Source organism: Pongo pygmaeus, chromosome 2 (genome assembly GCF_028885625.2).
Source record: "Pongo pygmaeus isolate AG05252 chromosome 2, NHGRI_mPonPyg2-v2.0_pri, whole genome shotgun sequence".
NCBI classification, from domain to species: Eukaryota; Metazoa; Chordata; class Mammalia; order Primates; family Hominidae; genus Pongo; species Pongo pygmaeus.
In genome coordinates, this window is record NC_085930.1 from 196,192,109 (window position 1) to 196,211,979 (window position 19,871).

At 43.8% G+C, this 19,871-nt stretch overlaps 1 protein-coding gene across 6 annotated transcripts in view; it reads left to right on the forward strand.

Annotated features, from left to right (window-relative positions):
• ST6GAL1 (ST6 beta-galactoside alpha-2,6-sialyltransferase 1) overlaps positions 1–19,871 on the forward strand; it is a 152,921-nt gene that overhangs the window by 53,290 nt on the left and 79,760 nt on the right. The window contains exon 1 of one of the 6 annotated variants that reach the window (XM_054480234.2): positions 10,078–10,101. The exons of 4 other annotated variants lie outside the window; for them this stretch is intronic. The gene's annotated coding sequence lies outside the window, so the exon portion shown is untranslated. Of the gene's footprint in view, positions 1–10,077; positions 10,102–15,375; positions 15,515–19,871 lie in introns of those variants that run through there. One more of the 6 variants, XM_054480232.2, reaches the window with a different exon arrangement.

The following is a 19,871-nucleotide window of genomic DNA, read 5'->3' on the forward strand; positions in this document are numbered from 1 at the left end:
CATCTCAAAAAAAAAAAAAAAAAAAAAAAGATAGAAGTCAAGGGGAAGTAGATTCTGGATCAATGAATCTATACTCTATGCAAAGTAAGGAAGAAGGCAGGAGGTGTTAAAAGAAAAACTTTAGAGAAAATAAATGTAGCAGAGTTCATCTGAGCAAAGAACCATGCGTGAATTGGGCAGCACTCAGAACCAGAAGAGGTTCAGAGAGCTCTGCTGCCGCAGCGAGGACAGTGAGCTTTTGTAGGCTGAACGTGGAAAGAAGACTAAGAAAATATATTTTATTAGAGTGGGAAGACCCTAGTTAGAGGTTAGTTGGCGGTTTCTGATTGGTGAAGCCTCTAGTTTCATTTTACTGTTTACATTGATTTGGATTTTGGTTTGCTTATGTAGAAGCTCTGGTTATGGAGACAACCTCAGGCTAATGGCCTCCTTCTTATTTGCTTTAACAGAGGGATGGCAGAGGTAGAAGACAGCAGATATTTGAGGGCCATCACTACTGCCTTGTACCCTGGGTAACCTGCATGAAGCCTTCTCTGTAGCTTCAGAGCATCTAGATCCGCTGTCATGCCACCAATATACTAAGGCACTTCATTTTCCTCAGGGAGATTGATGATGTCTTGTTATCTCTTATTAGCATTCCAAGTCTCATCTTATTTTTGAATTCTCAAGGTCCATTTTTGGGCATATAAATTACTGAAGGCAGTCAGGAAATATTGTCCCATCAGAGCTGGGAGAAAGACTCAACCCTTATCCTGGTCCACTGACCTATTTCCAACCTCAGCTTTGATGACAAAACTCAGCAGAAGCTTTCTTATAGACTAAGAGCACTTTATAAGACACTGCTTAAAGCTGAAGGAAACCCACTGAATGACCACCCTTGAATACCTCCTTTACTAAGAACGATGATTATCTGGGAGTTAGAATCCATAATAATAGCTGCCACTGTGTACAGTGATTGTGTGCTGTGCTGGGTGCTTTACATATATTTTCTCATTTAATTCTCGTAACAACTCTCTGATAGCAGTCACACTATGATACAGGTCACACTGGTATTGTTTCACAAATGAATAAACAGGCCTAGAAAATTCAACTAGATTTCCCTAGGTTAGCAGTGGAGTTGGACTTCAAACCTAGGTCTGTGTAGCTCACAAATGAACACTTATTATGCTTATACCATTTTGCCTCATTAGAATAATAGGAAGTCCTTCCTTTTTTGGTGAGGAAGAAATTTAGAGATTGGTTACCCTGACTGGTGATACAGAGCAAAGCTATGTACAAATTGCATCAAAGGGTGGCAGATCCCTACATTCACATCTAACATCACATCATTCCTAATCTTTTTCCATGTGGATAAGCATGACCTTAATCAAGTCATTTCTTAGTAAGATAGATTGTTCGTTGCTCATGACTCTCAGTGAAGACCCAGTAACGCCAAGAATCATGGCAGACAGTTAGGGGGAATATGTATCTGCAACTATGGGGCAGTATGGCAAAGACATTGAGGGCCAGGAATTTGACTACTTTTGAGGAGCGATGACAACTGAGTACAGGAAGTGAGAGGAAGGGAGCATGTACCGTGTATCATTTAATCAACCTTGAGCTTGAGACCAAAGGGAACGTACCCTAAGTTTAACTAGGATGGGTTTATCCAGATATAATGGCATCACATCGTAAATTGAAAAGTGTCTGTGTATAATTCTCTCTCTCTTATTTTTTTGAGATGGAGTTTCGCTCTTGTTGCCCAGGCTGCAGTGCAATGGCGTGATCTCGGCTCACTGCAATCTCCGCTACCCGGGTTCAAGTGATCCTCCTGCTTCAGCCTCCCAAGTAGCTGGGATTACAGTCGCCCGCCACCATGCCCAGCTAATTTTTATATTTTTAGTAGAGACGGGGTTTCACCATGTTGGCCAGGCTGGTCTTGAACTCCTGACCTCAGGTGATCCACCCGCCTCATCCTCCCGAAGTGCTGGGATTACAGGTGTGAACCACCGTGCCCACCCCCAATTCTCTCTTTTTAATAGTAATCTAATTACATTTATTTGGCTGCTTTGTTTTCTGTCTCAGGTATGCTAAGTTTGTCTCTCAAAACTCTTTGTGGGCAGGAATTGTAGTTTATGTGGTAGTGATGGTTGTATTTTAATTTCACAGAGTGTCTAGCAGGTAATAATTAGCCAATAAAATGTTTCCATTCGTTCACCAAATATTTATTGGATAGTTACCACGGTTTGGGCACTGGACATAAAGGTGCTAGGGATACAGTGATAATTATTACTTGGCAGTTGAAATGCTTACAGTTTTAAGGGAAGACAGACATGTAGGCAAATTAAAATGACATTTTAATTTGATTAGAATATAATTGAGATTTAAGTAAAATTTATTGGGAGCTCAGATGAGAAATAATGAGAAAACAAAGAGAGGGAGGCAGATTTAAGAAATATTCTGAGAGTAGAAATAGAAGCTTATGACCTGTATTCAGTTGGAATCAACACTGTTTATAGGATTGCTCTAGGGGCAGTGAGGTACTGGCGTGGACAGTGATCCAGGGGCACTCAGGGTGAGGGATGAGTTGAATATGAGGTGAGAAAAAAGGAAAGTTGGAGATACCAAGCTTAGCAAGATAGTAAGAGGTGGAGAGAGGGAGGGAGGGGATTATAATGGTTATTATATAGGGAGTGCTTATTACTATGTGCAAGGTAATTAACATGAATTGCCTCATTTTTCCCTCCTAATAAAAGAAGTAGGCACTTTTGAGGTTACAGACACTGAGAGCAGTTGAGTAGCCTGTCCAAGATCAGACCTCTGAGGAGTGGAGGAGTTAGGTTTATGCCCAGGAATTCTTGCTCCAGAGTAAACAGTCATGCAGTTGGGTGGAGAAAAATTCCACTAGCTGATCAAGAACATCCGAAAAACTCTCAGGCTGATAACTCCCAAATATGTATCTCCAGCTTACACCTTCTCCCTGACCTCTAGACTTTCCTATCAGGCTTCCTACTTTACGCTCTGTTTGACAGTCTCATCTCAAACTCAGAATATCCAAAACTGGACTCCAGATTTCCTCTGCCCCTAGGTCTGCTCTTCCTTTGTCTCCTCTTTTTCCATTAAAGTAGTATCATCCGTCTAGTTGCTTGGGCTCCAACCCTTGGAATCATCCTTGACTCTTCTCTCTCTCACACTCACATCTAGAATATCAGGCATGATTTTCAAAGCACGTCTGAAATGTACCCACTTCTCTGCCTCCACTGCAACCACCTGGTCTATGCCATGAGCATCGCTCACTGGGACTACTACTGTCTCCTTACTACTATCTCTGTCTCCTATTCCTGTTCCCACGTGGCAGCCTGAGCAATTCTGGCATATTAAGTCAGATCCGGTTGTTCCTCTGTTCAGCCTCCTGCAGCAGTTCCTATTTTATTTGCTAAAAGCCAGAGTTCTTGCCAAGACCTCAAAGGCCCTGCCCAGTCTCCTCCACCTCCCCAACTTCATTGTTTGTTCCTCCTGGACCCCGTCTCCATGTACCCTCTTCCTTGCTCCTTTCCTTCCAACCAGTGCACTCCTGCCTTGAGCCTTGCTGCAAACACGCTTCCCCAGATATTGTGGGACTCATTCCTTCACCATCTGCAACTCTTTGTTCAAATGTCCCCTTCTCAGTGAGGTCTGCTCTGAATGCCCTTTTGAAAATGGAAACCTACCTCAACCCAGTACTTCCGATCCCCCCTTTCCTTCCTTCCTTCCTTCCTTCCTTCTGTCCTTTGTTTCTCTCTTTCTCTCTCTCTCTCTTCTTTCTTTCTGAGATAGGGTCTCACTCTGTCACCCAGGCTGAAGTGCAGTGGCATGTTCTCGGCTTACTGCAACCTCCACCTCCTGAGTTCAAGTGATTCTCCTGCCTCAGCCTCCTGAGTAGCTGGGATTACAGGTGCCCACCATGACACATGGCTAATTTTTGTGTTTTTAGTAGAGATGGGGTTTCACCTTGTTGGTCAGGCTGGTCTCGAACTCCTGACCTCAAGTGATCCGCCCACCTCAGCCTCCCAAAGTGTTGGGATTACAGACGTGAGCCACTGCGCCTGGCCCGATCCCCCCTTTCTTGTACTCTACTCTACTTTGTTCTCTAAGCACTTAGCATCTTTTAAGATACTAAATAGTTTTTTTAATTTGTTGTATTTACGGCTCCCTCTGCTAGTATGTAAAACTCTAAGGGTGTTGATCTTCATCTGGGTTATTCACTGTAGTATCCTACGCACTAAGAATTATACTTAGCACTTAGCAAATGTTTAAAAAAATTTTTTTAAAGTGAGTAAGCGTAGAATATAAAGCTTTTGTGCAGGTCTCTAAAAGTTTTTGAAAGGATATGGTCTGAGGCTAGGCACAGTGGCTCAAGCCTATAATCCCAGCACTTGGGGAAGTCAATGTGGGTGCATCTTGAGCTCAGAAGTTCGAGATTAGCCTGGGAAACATGGCGAAACCCCGTCTCTTCAAAAAGTAAAAAAAAAAAAATTAGCTGGTCATGGTGGAGCATGCCTATAGTCCCAGCTACTCAGGAAGCTGAGGAGGGAGGATTGCTTGAGCCTGGGAGGTGGAGGTTGCAGTGAGCCGAGATTGCGCCACTGCACTCCAGCCTGGGTGGCAGAATGAGACCCTGTGTCAAAAAAAAAAAAAAAAAAGAGAAAGAAAAAGAAAAAAAGATGAGGTCTGGAGTCTGAGGGAGATGTCATTGGGGGCTGGCCGTGTGGAAGCAGGAATCTTCCTTGTGTATGTGGGCATTTCAGGACTGGCAGGAAGCTGGTCCCAGAAGAGGCTAAGCTGGGGAGGTTGCCTGAAAGGCATTAGTAGGAGGGAGTTTGAAAAAGACCCAGAGAGGCCTGTTTGAAATAAGTATTGGAAAGGACTCTGTAGATTTTGCAATTGGAAAGGCAGTTTCAGTGGAATGATGTGAACCGACTTCAGTTATTTGAGGAACCAGTAGAAAGTGGGGAAGTGTAAGCAAGTGTAAGCAAGTCAAGAGACCCTGCCATAAGGAAGCAGAGATTAGGTTGCCGTTTGAGGAAGTGATTTGTTTGAGGAATTTTTTTTTTTTTTTTTTTTTTTTAGCTCTACAAAATATCATGTTTTGGGTGTGAGTAGGGATGGGGGAAATGACACAGTAAGCTAATAACATCCAAACCAGCTTGTGAAACATCATGCAAGTTGTATCTGGTTCATACCAAAGAGTCGCTACTCAGTCCAGACCTCTATCATGCCTGGCACATAGTGTTGAATATTGTATTCAATAAATATTCAACAATAAATATTTGTTGAATACAATATTAAATACTGTAGAATTTAGACATGTCCCTGTATCAACAACAGCGACAATGACCACCACCATCACCACCACCACAACAACAAAATAACAAGAATGTCCAATGTAGGGGTTGCTTTTTGATCCACTTGCCTTTGGCTAGTGGTGTCTTTCTCTCCTTAGCGACATATTCTTTAGCGCTTTCAGCAGCTGTATGTGGTTCTATTTTGGTCTCCTCTTTACTGCACGGCAATTATGTTTTCAAGAGGCGAATCTTCAGGGTGACTAGAGTGACATGTTATCTGAGTTCTGGACGGAGGTAAAGGAATATCACGGTGAGTCTGGGGAAGCAAGGGGACAAGAGAGTTGGCCAAATGAGGCGGAAAGACCCTGGACTTGCGATGAGAAGAACCTGATGTCAAATCAGATCCATCTTACAGCAAGTCGAGCCACTTCTCTGAAAGTTGGATTTAAATGATCTAAGGTCATTTCCTTTGGATTTTATAGAAAGAACAGTGTCAGGAGAAAAAGAAAAACAAGGAACCATGACTTGCTAAACATACTCAGGACCAAAGTTTTTCTTTCTTTCCTTTTTAAAATAAGTGATATACAGTGAATACAGGCTTAGTTCCCTAATGGTGGCAAATGATGTAATGTTCACAGATGTCCTGGGGGAAAACAGAACAATCAACTTCTATTTTACTCTTACCGTTTCTGAGAAAAGTCAGGCAGACTGCATAGGAAAGGAAGGAAGGAAAGAAGGAAGGGAGGGAGGGAGGGAGGAAGGAAGAAAGAGAAAGAAAGAGAGACAGGGAGGGAGGGAAGGAAAGGAAAGAAAAGGAAAGGAAAGAAAGCAAGGAAGGAAGGAAGAAAGGAAAGAAAGGAAGAAAGAAAGAAGAAAGAAAAAGCCCCTAAGGTTAGTAAGTATCTTATGTCCCTGGAACTATGCTAGGCACATGCATACTTTACCACCTTCCTTATCCGGTGAAGGGCATTACATCAGTGTTTTAGGTGACCCACCCAAGGTCCACAGCTAACAATGGGGAGAGAGGATACAACAAGCCTTTGGGGGTGACAATTGAAGCCCATGGCCCACAAGAAATAAAGCCAAGAAATGTAGTCGCTTAAAGTCAGCCAGATTCCCCAGCACCCATCATAGTGTCTTATTCTTAGGAGAATTTGAGAAATATTTATTTATCTAAGGGATGGTTGGTTGGTTGAATGAATTACCTGAGGAAACTTGAAAATGTTTTTTGCTGAAGTGCGGTTGAAGGTCTTCAAGGTCTTATGGAGATGGGAGAAACCTAGGGGGAGAGAAATAAAATTTAAATTTTCAAAAGGAACAATTATAAACCAACTGTATCAGGCAGTAACTGAGATGACCTATGTAAAATGCGTAGCACATGGTAGTACTCAACAAGTGATAACTATGATATTTAAGGGAATTATTATTATCATTAAATAAATATGTTTCTGCTGCTGCTTCTTATGCTGGAACTTGAGACACAGAGTTATTGGGGCTCATATTTAAAAGCACTTTAGTTTTTCTCTATGCGTAATGTCTCATGGTGTAAGGTAACCTCTTTCCCAGTTGGCAGTCATGCCTAGCTTCTCATACCTCTGCTTTAGTTCCTCTTTGTGGTGTCAGCACAGTAAAATTTATATACGGCCATATAGCCTATATGCTAAAGACCATCCCAAGTATCTCCTCAGTGGTCAGGCATTTTTGTATGATATAGAAGCATAAACTTTAATTGACATTGGTTGTGGTGGTAATTAACTTAAAACTCTTCGATTAGACAGTGAACATCTTTGTATCCTCAGTAACAGGATTTCTATTCTCATAGACGAGATGGTAAATGTAGACTGGATGATGGTTCAATTGGTTTACATGTAGTGCTTCTGGAACTGTCTCTAACGGGTGCTAATTTGTGTTGGTCATGGGGATAATGCCTCTCCTGAGCTCTAACCTGTGATTTAGTTGAACACATAAAGGGCTTGTTGATCACATTGACAGAAACTTTGAAGCTGAGAGGGGTAGCAAATATTGTATATGCCAGAATCAAGATTCCCTATAAATTTAACAGCCTACGGGAAGGACTGAGTGAAGAAAGACAGGCTGCACCAATATAAATGTAAAGACCTAGCTGTAGGCTCCAAATACCAATGGTTAAGCCAGGCTGTGTGTGTGTGTGGGGGGGTGGGGGTGGGGGTGGGGGTGGGCGGTGGTGGGGTTAAGGATTAGAACTTGTAAGAAAAGATAGTGAGGTTATCAGTTGCTCACACTCTGTAATCCCAGCACTTTGGGAGGCTGAGGTGGGGGGGAATCACTTGAGGTCAGAAGTTCGAGACCAGCCTGGGCAACATGGTGAAATCCCATCCCTACAAAAATTAGCTGGAGGTGGTGGTGTGTGCCTGTATTCCCAGCTACTAGGGAGGCTGAGGTGGAAGGATGGCTTGAGTCCGAGAGGTGGAGGTTGCAATGAGCTGAGATCACACCACTGCACTTCAGCCTGGGCGACAGAGCCAGAGCCAGACCCTGTGTCAAAAACAAACAAAACAAAACAAAACAAAAAAAGGCCAGTGCACCTGATTTCAACTAAGTAAGAATCATTAACATGAAGCTACTAAAAACTAACCAGAAACTTGCAGTATTTGCATCGTAGAGGTGTAGTCATTCCTCTTGTTTTACAGTAGTTGGGTCACACCTGGAACTGAGCTTACTGTCATTCTTTTAAGAGTGAGGGGGGCAAATGGAAATAGGCCCAGAGGACAATAAACAGAAAAGTTAGGAGATTCAGAAACCATATTATCTAAAGAATGATTCAAAGACTGAGACTATTTAGCTTGAAAAAGAGAAGGTTTAGAAGAGTGCCATAGTCTTAAAAGATTGTTTTATGGAAAAAAGAACAGACATTTGTTAGAACCAGGAAATGGATGCTTAGGGGAATGGGGAAGAGTTCAGTTCAACGTATAAAACAGTTTCTTAATTAATATTTTGCTCTCTGCAGACAGGCTGTCTTGAAAGAAGGGTTATCATTATTAACAGATGTGGAAGTAGATGCTGGCTGGCCACTTTTTGTTGCTATTGAGTGGGGAATTTTATTCATCAGATAGAGGATTGGGCTGATGTCCACTAAGATCTTTTCTAGCTGTGATGGTGTGATGCTAGGCCTCACAGAGCATGAAGCCCTATGCACCGTGTTCAAGGGAACCTGGATAACATTGTTGGCAGGCTAATCAGAGCTGGCAGAAAGCTTGAGCTTTGGATGCAAAGCTAATGATTAAAAGCTTTCTGTATTTGACTTGCTGTCAGCATAGAGAACATATCAATTTGAGTTTATGTAAGATAATTAGTATTCCAAGGTGCCCACCAGGTAGCATTTGCTGTTTGAAAAATAGCAGAATAACTGAGGGCATTTGATTTTGCATGTCTTCTCCCAAGGGATCTCAGGGACCCTGTGGACCACCTCCTGGATGTCCTTCCAGCACTGCTCCAGCAAGGTCCCCGTCAACACTCCTACTTCACAGGAACCCTTCCTTATCCACCCTTATCTGTAGGGGCAGTCTTTCCTCTGGGTGCTGTAGCCACAGGCTTTGGAGTTAGATGAGTTGGTTTGAATCCTAGCTCTGTACCAGCTCCATGACCTTGGGCAAGTGGCTTAGTTCTTCATGTAAAGCTTTTTTTTTTTTTTCCTTTGAGACTGCATCTTGCTCTGTTGCCCTGGCTGGAGTGCAGTGGTGTGATCTTAGCTCATTGCAACCTCTGCCTCCCAGGTTCAAGTGATTCTCCTGCCTCGGCCTCCCCAGTGGCTGGGATTACAGGCATGTGCCACCACGCCTGGCTAATTTTTGTATTTTTAGTAGAGACAGGGTTTCACCATATTGGCCAGGCTGGTCTCGAACTCCTGACCTCAAGTGATCTGCCCGCCTTGGCCTCCCAAATTTCTGGGATTACAGGTGTGAGGCACCAAGCTCGGCCTAAAGCTTCTCATCTCTATCTATTGAATGCAGGTGACTCATTTCCACCTGCCAGGTTCTTAATGATCATTAGAGCGAGAGAAACTGCCCAGCAGCACAGCAGTAGCATGTGTTCATGTTCAGTCAATGGTGTTAATATTTGTGATGATAGGCATAGACTATTGATAGACTTGATGACTATATTCAGTCATCTATGGGTAGCTACTTGGTGTGAAGAATTCCTTGGCTGGGGCTGAGGAGAGTTCTCTACCTCACCTCAACCCTGGCCACCTTCTCCCGTCCCTCCCTCTTAGACAAATCCCTTCCTACAGGATGCTCTTTTTTTTTTATTTCCTCTAAAAAATTTCAATAAAGAAAATAAACCAGGAGGTAGAAGGCAGGAGAATCGCTAGAACCCGGGAGGCAGAGGTTGCAGTGAGCCAAGATCGTACTATTGCGCTCCAGCCTGGTCAACAAGAGCAAAACTTCGTCTCAAGGAAGAAAAAGAAAAAAAAAAAGGATATAAACCAGCTTCTGGCATTACCCAGGAGCAGCTGACCTAGATGCTTGTTCCAGTAAGTTCTCCTCACTCCCTCTCATGCTTGTCCACCTCCCCACCTCCTCCACCCCTGCTTCCAGGTCATCTGCAGACCGCTGGGCCGGGTTTCATAGTATTGGCGTGAATCACCTTGCCAGGCTTCTGCCCTTTGTGCTTGGTGGTAGCTAACTGACCTTTTTCTTTTTCTCATGTGGTCACGATTTTTCCACTGAAGCCTTTCGTTTATGATGTGGGAGAGACAGATAGCACCTAGCTAGTCACCTTCTCTTGGACTTGCTGTGATTTGGCTTTTCAGCCAGGCCAGGTATTTATTTTCCCTTGGGTGGGGTGTGGTTCTCCCACAGATACCTCACTCATGATTCATTTGTTCAGGGCATACAAAAGGCATTTCTTAGGACCCAGCCTGGGCCTAGCGGTGTGGTAGGTACCTGGGCTTCAGAGAAGGCTAGGACAGTTCCTAATTCTCTGAAAGGTCATGCCCTAATAGAGGAAACGGACATAGAAACTGTGAGGGGCGCTGTCTTGGGGTCTGTACAGGGTGCTGTGGGAGCACAGGGAAGGGTGCCTAACTCACACTGGGGATCAGGGAGGCTTTGGCTCCTGATACTAAATTACCTCTTATTTGATACACTTTTTATGTCAGACTTGCTGGTTCTTTCCACACGTTGAGTCAAAGGGTGTCTCTGGTTCCTCCCTGGATGGACTGATACAGGCCATTTCACTCACTCTCCCAAGGGTTTATCTCCTCTGGCCTCTCCGAGTCTCACCAGTGGAGGTGTGTGTTCCTGTGGCCTGGGTTCCTTGGGAGCGCGGGTGAGTCACTGGCTGGCCTCATCCCATACTGATCCTCTGGGGTGATCCCTATTCACTTTGTCTCCTTTGCTCTCATAACTCCACTGCTGGGGGCAGAGGTGGAGATGTTGAACTTGTGGGCAGAAATAAGTTCCACTGAGCCACAGAGCTTGACTGTGCTCACCTTCCCACAATAGAACTCAGAGTTGGAATCCTTTCCCCAGCCACCTCCCCTCCCATCTGAGGACAGAGGGTAACCTGCCCATCATCTTTGGGGTTATCTCCAATTTTCAATCTCCCTCATCTCCAGCTGACCTCCCATATGGCCAAATTGATCCTGAGGTTGGGAATCCAGTTCTTCAAACTGAGCCCTTCAGACTCTGCTGTGGTACGTGAAAACAGTTTTAGTATCCCGCCATAAATACCTTCCAAAATTCTAAATGTAGTACATGACCATTGATATGGTTGGGCTGTGTCCCACCCAAAATCTCATCTTGAATTGTAATCCCCATACGTCAAGGGCGAGACCAGGTAGAGGGAATTGAATCATGGGGGCTGTTTCCCCCATGCTGTTCTCATGATAGTGAGTGAGTTCTCACAAGATCTGATGGTATTTTAAGTGTTTGGTACTTCCTCCTGCTGCCTTATGAGGAAGGTGCCTTGCTTCCCCTTTGCCTTGCACCATGATTGTAAGTTTCCTGAGGCCTCCCAAGCCATGTGGAACTGCAAGTCAATTAAAACTCTTTCTTTTATAAATTACCCAGTCTCCGGCAGTTCTCACACAGAAGTGTGAGAATGGACTAATACAATCATGACCTTAAAAAATAAATAAATAAAACAACATGGCCGGGCGCGGTGGCTCCTGCCTGTAATCCCAGCACTTTGGGAGGCCAAGGCTGGTGGATCATCTGAGGTCAGGAGTTCAAGACCAGCCTGGCCAACATGGTGAAACCCCGTCTCTACTAAAAATACAAAAAAGATTAGCTGCATCTGGTGGCAGGTGCCTGTAATCTCAGCTACTCGGGAGGCTGAGGCAGGAGAATCGCTTGAACCTGGGAGGCAGAGGTTGCAGTGAGCTGACATCTCGCCACTGTATGCTAGCCTGGGCAACAGAGTGAGACTCTGTCTCAAAAACAACAACAACAAATATTTGAGGCCTACTTTTTTGAGAACAGAAAAGCAAATTAGACGTGGTCCTTGCCCCTACGGTGCTCACAGTCCACTATCTATCTAGGTCAGATATTTTCCACTGCTGGTCAGTGTTTATGAGGCAAACTGTTTACTAACTTGCCTAACACTGCCTGTCCTGTGCAGTTCTTCCTGGATTGACAGCAGCTAGATCCTGTGACAGAGGACAGTTGTTCCCCGCTCCCTCCCATAACTCGCCTCCTCTGTCTCCTGGCCATAGCTGTGGGCTGCAACTCTGACTTGAGTGTTTGTGTCCCCAGTGCGTTTAGCTTCGGGTGGGGGCTGCTTTTGCAGGTACTCGATAAACACCTGCAAGAGGAGTTGAAATAACAAGTTCATAAAGGAATCTAATTTGAGGGCACACTGCTGGTGGGGTCCCTGTGGTCCCTGTTTGGTGGCCCTTGGGCAGAGCACATCCTTTGATAGTTCACTCTCATAAACATCCAGTCTGGTTCTTAAGTGGCCATAATAACCCGATGGAGTTAAGATTTCCCGTTTTTGGCATAGGGTCACCTGTACGTCTTTCATTCTAAACAAAAAAGTTAAGCATGTCTTGTCCTGTTCTCTCAAGAATGTTAGTGAGATGGAAGACATAATGGTGGCCAGAGAAGCTGGAAGCGAAACTAAACAGAGGCGCAGACTTGCAGAAGCTACCCCTTGGGATCACGGGGTGCAGTTTTTCTCTGCTTCTCAGTTAGATAACTTGACAGGGTTTTATTTATTTATTTATTTATTTTTATGTTTTAGGAAAATAAGAGGCCTAGGTAAATAACTGTGCCTTAAAGGCCTTCTTTCCACCCAGGGGTAGCAGCATGCTAGAAAAGAAAAGGGTAGGCCTGGGAAACTAGATTTGAATTTTGGTTTTGTCACTTTCTAGCTGTGTGGTCTTTCGAAAATCATTTGATTCCTCTGAGCTTCAGCTTCTTCACCTGTAAAATAATCAACCCACAGCGTTATTCAGAAGATTTACAATAAAAGAGAGAACCTAGCACATTACTTTGTATAAGCGATACTTATAACAATGATGATAATGTTAATAATAATCATCATAATAACAGTTAAATAGTGGGCTCTCTGCTGCTGCATGTGGGTAGACATGGCTCTACTTCCTCATCACAGAGGGTCCCTGTGGCCTGAAGCACTCGGCAGGCTCCTTGCCTTCCACATATTTCTATGTGTTGGGATGAGATTGTCTTCAATCCTTAAATATCAACTAGTAGAAACCTAGTACAGCTTCACCTTGGAGGAGAAAAATATGTCGATTCAGCTCTACTCAGCAACTTTTTTAAAATGGAGAGATTGAGAAACAGAGAGTAATTGAAATAATGCCCACAGTTCTGACAGCCACTTGATCAGCTGAAAGCCCACAAGTGCAGGTGGGGAGACATGAATTAGAGTTCTCTCAGTCTCTGTAGGGTGAGCAGCTTGTTGGGCCAGTTGTGGTCCCAGTATTTAAATGTTTGTCTTTTTAGTGTAACATGGTAGTAAACTGAAGACAATTACTTCTTCTGGTGCACATCCTGATCCCTTTTAGGGCTGGAGTCTCTGTGTTAGATTAACTGAATGAATTTTATATGAGTGTTCAGGGCTGCATAAACAGACCATATATTCTGTATTTCATAGGTGATTCAAAGTGGGGGGACTTTTTGTTTAACTTTCATTTACTGCACATGAATAGTCATACAAAATAAGATATTGTTTTAACTGACTTCAAATTCAGCTGTTTATTTTTTCATTTTTACTGTAGATATTTCAGTATGTATATTTAAAAGATAGAGATCCTTTAAAAATAGGCCGGGCGCAGTGACTCACACCTGTAATCCCAGCACTTTGCGTGGCCAAGGCGGCCAAGGAGTTTGAGACCAGCCTGGCCAACATGACGAAACTCCGTTTCTACTAAAAACACAAAATTTAGCCAGGCATGGTGGACGCCTGTAATCCCAGCTACTTAGCAGACTGAGGCAGGGGAATTGCTTGAACCCAGGAGGTGGAGGTTGCAGTGAGCCAAGATCACGCCACTGCACACTCCAGCCTGAGCAACGGAGCGAGACTACCTCTCAAAAAAAAAAGAGACCCTTTAAAAATAAAAACTACAAGATACTATTATCACATTCAAATAAGTAAGTATTCCTTAATACCAGATATGGAGTAAATATTCAATTTTCCTCAATTATTATATATATATGTGTGTATGTGTATATATTAGTGTTTGTGTGTATGTGTATAGATAAGGGTGTGTATAGTTTTAAAATAGTTTGTGTATTCAAATTAGGATCCAGATAAAATCCAAATGCAATAGATTGATAAGACCTTTAAGATTGTTGAAATGGGCCAGGCATGGTAGCTCATGCCTGTAATCCCAGCACTTTGGGAGGCCGAGGCAGGCGGATCATGAGGTCAGGAGATCGAGACCATCCTGGCCAACATGGTGAAGCCCCGTCTCTACTAAAAATAAAAAATTAGCTGGGTGTGGTGGCGTGTACCTGTGGTCCCAGCTACTCGGGAGGCTGAGGCAGGAGAATTGCTTGAACCTGGGAGGTGGAGCTTGCAGTGAGCTGAGATTGTGCCACTGCACTCCAGCCTGGGTGACAGAGCAAAAAAAAAAAAAAAAAAATTGTTAAAATGCAGGCTGTGCATGGTGGCTCACTCCTATAATCCCAGCACTTTGGGAGGCTGAGGTGGGTGGATCATCTGAGGTCAGGAGTTCGAGACCCACCTGGCCAACATGGCGAGACCCCATCTCTACTAAACATACAAAAATTAGCCGGGCATGGTGGCTTATGCCTGTAATCCCAGCTACTGAGGAGGCTGAGGCAGGAGAATAGCTTGAGCCCGGGAGGCGGAGGCTGCAGTGAGCCGAGATTGTGCCACTGTGCTCCAGCTTAGGTGACAGATTGAGACTCTGTCTTGAAAAAAAAAAAAAAAGATTGTTTAATAAATGCTTTTAATCAATAATTCCCACGGGAGGGGACACTGATTTGAGATATAATCTTTGGGTGAGGTGTGTGGCTGCACTGGTTCTGTATAGGTAGACACAGGCCAACAGGTGCGGCGGCCATATTATCGGTACGTGTTTACTCCCATCGCATGTACCATTCCTCTCACAAACACCTGCTTCCTGATCATTTGTCTTTTTAAATAAGAATATGATATTTGAGATTCTTTTATTCTCTTTAAATGTTTGAATACAGAGTCTATTTGAAGGACTGGTATATTGAATAGCAGTAATATTTGAAGGACTAGTCAGCTGTAGAAGCCTTGACTTCAGATCTTCACCCAAGAAACTTTGTGTATTTGCTTTTCCTGGGCCATTCAGATAGACAATTGCGTTTTTGATACAGTAAGAGTTTGCAGCTTAGCTTAACTAGAAATAATCCAGATCTTATTTTGGAATTAGGAAGAAACATGTTATGATGTAGAAAAGCCTGCTCTGTTACCTACATGATAGCATAGCTTTGTGCTTTTCATGCTTTGTGGCCTTGGAAGGGGGTGATAGAGTGTAGGTGGTTAGTTGTCTCCTGGCTAAGAATAGGAACAGCGTATTGTGAGACAGGAACTTCTTTTCTCACAAGCCTCTGTGCAAATAGCAGAGGGTTACGCATTTGCTGCAGGTGGTACTTAAGCTCCAAGAACTTACGGCACACCTGCTTGAGTGGATCATAGGTGAGCTGGAGAACCTGAAGTAGCAAAGGCAAGAAGGCAACAGCGTTCCATCTGTGGAAGGACCTACCAACCAGGTATCTCTGGTGACAGGGCTCATCTCATAGGTGGCCCACTGTACATCATACCCTGATGTTTTATTTGCATTACATGCTATAGAATTTCAGGCTCATGCATACCTTTCTGCTCTCCTGTTTTGCAAATGTCTGCACTCTAGAGTCCTTCCTGTTGGCCACTACATACGTGTCTCCCGCTTCTTGCCCCTCTCTGCGTGGGTCCCTGCTACACTGGTACCCTGCTTGGGTCCCTGGAATGTGGACCCACTTTCCACCTTGTATTGCCAGTTTGTTTCCAAAGCCATCTCCACTTTGAGCTTCTTCACGACCACCTGACACAGCACACTTGGTCTGTGTGGTTTTTGAGGGGTTCTGTCTGTACCCTGTGCTTTGGTCATGTTGGAGGCGGGCAGGTGCGAAGGAAGAAGTGTATTCTTGGGGAAATTTGTCTTTAGAGACATGAGACATGGAAAATAGTTAAGTAATAATATAAAATGGGAGGCATGGACTATCAGAGGAGGCAGGCAGCACTGCCCAACCTCCTCACTGGGCACGTTACACTACTTCCTACTGACCTCTATAGTCCTTTGCATTTATCAAGCACTGTCATACGTGTTATCTCATGCAATGACCAGGGTGTCACCCCCTGTTTTGTAAGTGACAAAACTGTCACTCAGAGGGATGAAATGACGTGCTAAAGGTCATCTAGTTAGTAATGCTAGAATCAGGGCTGGAGCCCAGTCTTCTAAGTCTAGTTCCTATTCCACTCTTCATCATCTGTCTCAGGATGGTAAACTGAGGCTTGGAAAGGAGAAGGAACTCACCCAGCCTAAAGATTAAGGGTTTTAGGCTGGCCGTGGTGGCTCATGCCTCCCAACATTTTGAGAGGCCGAGGTGGGAGGATTGCTTGAGTCCAGGAGTTTGATCCCAGCCTGGGCAACATAGTAAGACCCTGTCTTTACAAAAATTTAAAAAAATAGCCAGGTGTGGTAGCACACACCAGTAGTCACAGCTACTCAGGAGGCTGAGGCGAGAGGATCACTTGAGCCTGAGAGATCGAGGCTGCAGTGAGCCTCAATGGAATCATTGCGCTCCAGCCTAGGACAGAGTGAGACTCTGTCTCAAAAAGAAAAAAAAAAAAAGATTTTAGACAGTGCTGACAACACTGAGACAATGTTGACTGGTGAGTGGGGACGGAGAAATAAAGAACTAACATTGTGCAGAACTGTGTTCTCAGCCAGTGCTATCTAATGGAAATAGAAAGCAAGCCACAAGTGTGGGCTGCATACGTAGTTTTCAGATTTGTAACAGACACATTAAAAAAGCAAAAAGAGGCCGGGCATGGTGGCTCATGCCTATAATTCCAGCACTTTGGGAAGCTGAGGCAGGAGGATCACTTGAGCCCAGGAGTTAGAGACCAGCCTGGGCAACACCCTGTCTCTATTGTTATTTTTATAAAATTTAATTTTTAAAAAAACACGGAAAGTAAAAAGAAACAGATGAAATTAATTTAAACAATATAGAACTCCACAGGGGTTAAGGGCACTAGCTCCCTGTGCAGTTGAAAATCCTTGTATGTTTTCTGAAAGTAGACTCTGAAAAATAAGAAAAAGAAAGAAAATCCATGTATAACTTTTGACTCCCCCTGAACTTAATACGAATAGCCTACTGTTAACCAGAAGCCTTACTGATAACGTAAAAAACTGATGAACACGTATTTTACATGTTATGTGTTTTATATACTGTATTCTTATAATAAAGTAAGCTAGGGAAAAGAATATTAGTAGGAAAATCAGAAGAAAGAGAAAATGTATTTATTATTCAGTAAGTGGAAGTGGATCCTCATAAAGGTCTTCATCCTCATCTTCACATTGAGCAGGCTGAGGAGGAGGAAGAGGAGGGGTTGGGTTTGTTTCAGGAATGGCAGAGGTAGAAGGAGGGCGAGGGGAGGCAGGAGAGACAGGCACACTCAGGGTAACTTTTATTGAAAAAATCTGCATATAAATGGAACTGTGCTGTTTAAGGATCAACTGTATTTTATTTAACTCAATATGTTCAAAATACTCTTACTTTCTCATGTAATCAATATAAAATTACGAATCATACTTTCTACATTCCTTTTTTCCATAAGAAATCTACGATGTGTATTTTTACACTTAGAGCACATCTCATTTGGCCTAGCCACATCTGGCTAGTGGCTGTTGCATTGTGGAGCCCAGTTCTAAGCATTTTATGTATATTATTTCATATAGTTCAACAATCATGTGAAAAGCTTATTACAGTACTACCTAATGGTTGAGGAAATGAAGCCCAGAGAGGTTAGGTAACTTGCCTGGGGGGCACGAAGCTGGAAAGCAACGGAACTGGATCCTGGCCTCTCCTTCCTCTTCCCATTGTGGCCGACTGCCAGCCGACCAGGAAGGGGGCCCGGGGGCAATGCAGGGGAGCTAATTTCCAAACCATCGTTAAACTTGCTCTTGTGAAGGCAGTTGGTCCTGGGAAAATAAAGGGAATCCTCCTTTTTAGATGCTTATGCAAAAGTTAAGGGAATCCTTTCACTAGGCAGTAAGCCTCCGTCTAGGACCATTAACACCACTCTCCTCTTAGAAGGTGTGTGTCGTTCAAGGTGATAATGCATAGGAACAGCTCAGCTATGCCAGGGCCAGGCCATTATGGGTGCTGAATAAATGTGTTTCTGTCCCCTATGCTAAGGCAAGACATCCGGGGAAGAAGTAGGCCCGGATTTGTCGCCTTTAAGGAAGACTACTGTAATCTCTTTTTTTTTTTTTTGAGATGGAGTCTTGCTCTGTTGCCCAGACTGGATTGCAGTGGCGCAATCTCGGCTCACTGCAAGCTCCGCCTCCCTGGTTCACACCATTCTCCTGCCTCAGCCTCCCGAGTAGCTGGGACTACAGGAGTGCACCACTGCGCCTGGCTAATTTTGTATTTTTAGTAGAGATGGGGTTTCACCGTGTTAGCCAGGATGGTCTCGATCTCCTGACCTCATGATCCTCCTGCCTCGGCCTCCTAAAGTGCTGGGATTACAGGCATGAGCCACCGTGTCCAGCCAAGACTACTATATTCTAATCACCGTGTCCAGCCAAGACTACTATATTCTAATCACCGTGTCCAGCCAAGACTACTATATTCTAATGGAGGGTAAGTGGAGTAGGAGGGCCATGTGCGTGCTCTGGGGGCAACAAACTTGGTGCTAAACTTGTTTTTCTTGTTTTACTCACAAACATTATGACAGCAGTAAAGGTACACTTTTATTTATTTATATATTTTTTTAGAGACAGAGTCCCCCTCTGTTGCCCAGGCTGGAGTGGCTATTGTAGTTCACTGCCTTGAACTTGTGGGCTTGGGATCCTCCTGTCTCAGCCTGCTGAGTAGCTGGGACTATAGGCGTGCGCTATCACACTGAGCTATCTTAAGAACATTTTTGTAGAGTATGTTGGCCAGACGGATCTTGAACTTCTGGCCTCCAGCATTCTTCCTGCCTTGGCCTCTCAAAGTGATGGAATTCATAAGCATGAGTCATGGTGCCCAGCCAAGATACATTTTAAAAATCCTGCCTCCTGACACATTACTGTTCACTTGTAACAGTGGTCCCTTGTCATCATAGTCTGTTTGCAAAGCAAGCTTTTAATAGAATTACAATTTTAGTGTTGATCAAAAGTTTATTTTGGGCCAGATGTGGTGGCTCACGTCTGTAATCTCAGCACTTTGGGAGGCTGAGGTGGGCGGATCACCTGAGGTCAGGAGTTTGAGACCAGCCTGGCCAACATGGTGAAACCCCATCTCTACTAAAAATACAAAAAAAAAAAAAAAAAAAAAATTTAGCTGGGCTTGGTGGAGGTGCCCGTAATCCCAGCTACTCAGGAGGCTGAGGCAGGAGAATCGCTTGAACCCTGGAGGCCAAGGTGGCAGTGAGCCAAGATTTTGCCATTGCACTCCAGCCTGGGTGACAAGATCGAGACTCTGGCTCAAAAAAAAAAAAAAAAAAAGTTTATTTTGTTTCTCTTGTTATCATAAACATTGTTTTTCGTCTTTATAGCGCGTGTTGTGTGTTAATGGCTTCATAGGCAATCATGGATTTCTGGATCACAATTTTGCTTGTTCCTATGGCTAGATATTTAGGTTGTTCCAAATTTTCTCAGCATTAACATTTGATGCTACAGTAGGCACCCACAAATTTATGTTTCTTTTCTGTTTTTCAACTATTGTTGGTTGTTCTGAGTTATTTTCGTAAGGTTTCACTTCTGTTTTCCCAGCCATGAGTGATATATGAGCACAACCGTTTTGCTATTAATCACCAGCATTGGGTGTGAAAATTTACTCAAAGTTTTGCTAAATTTAACTGAAGTAGAAATGGGCC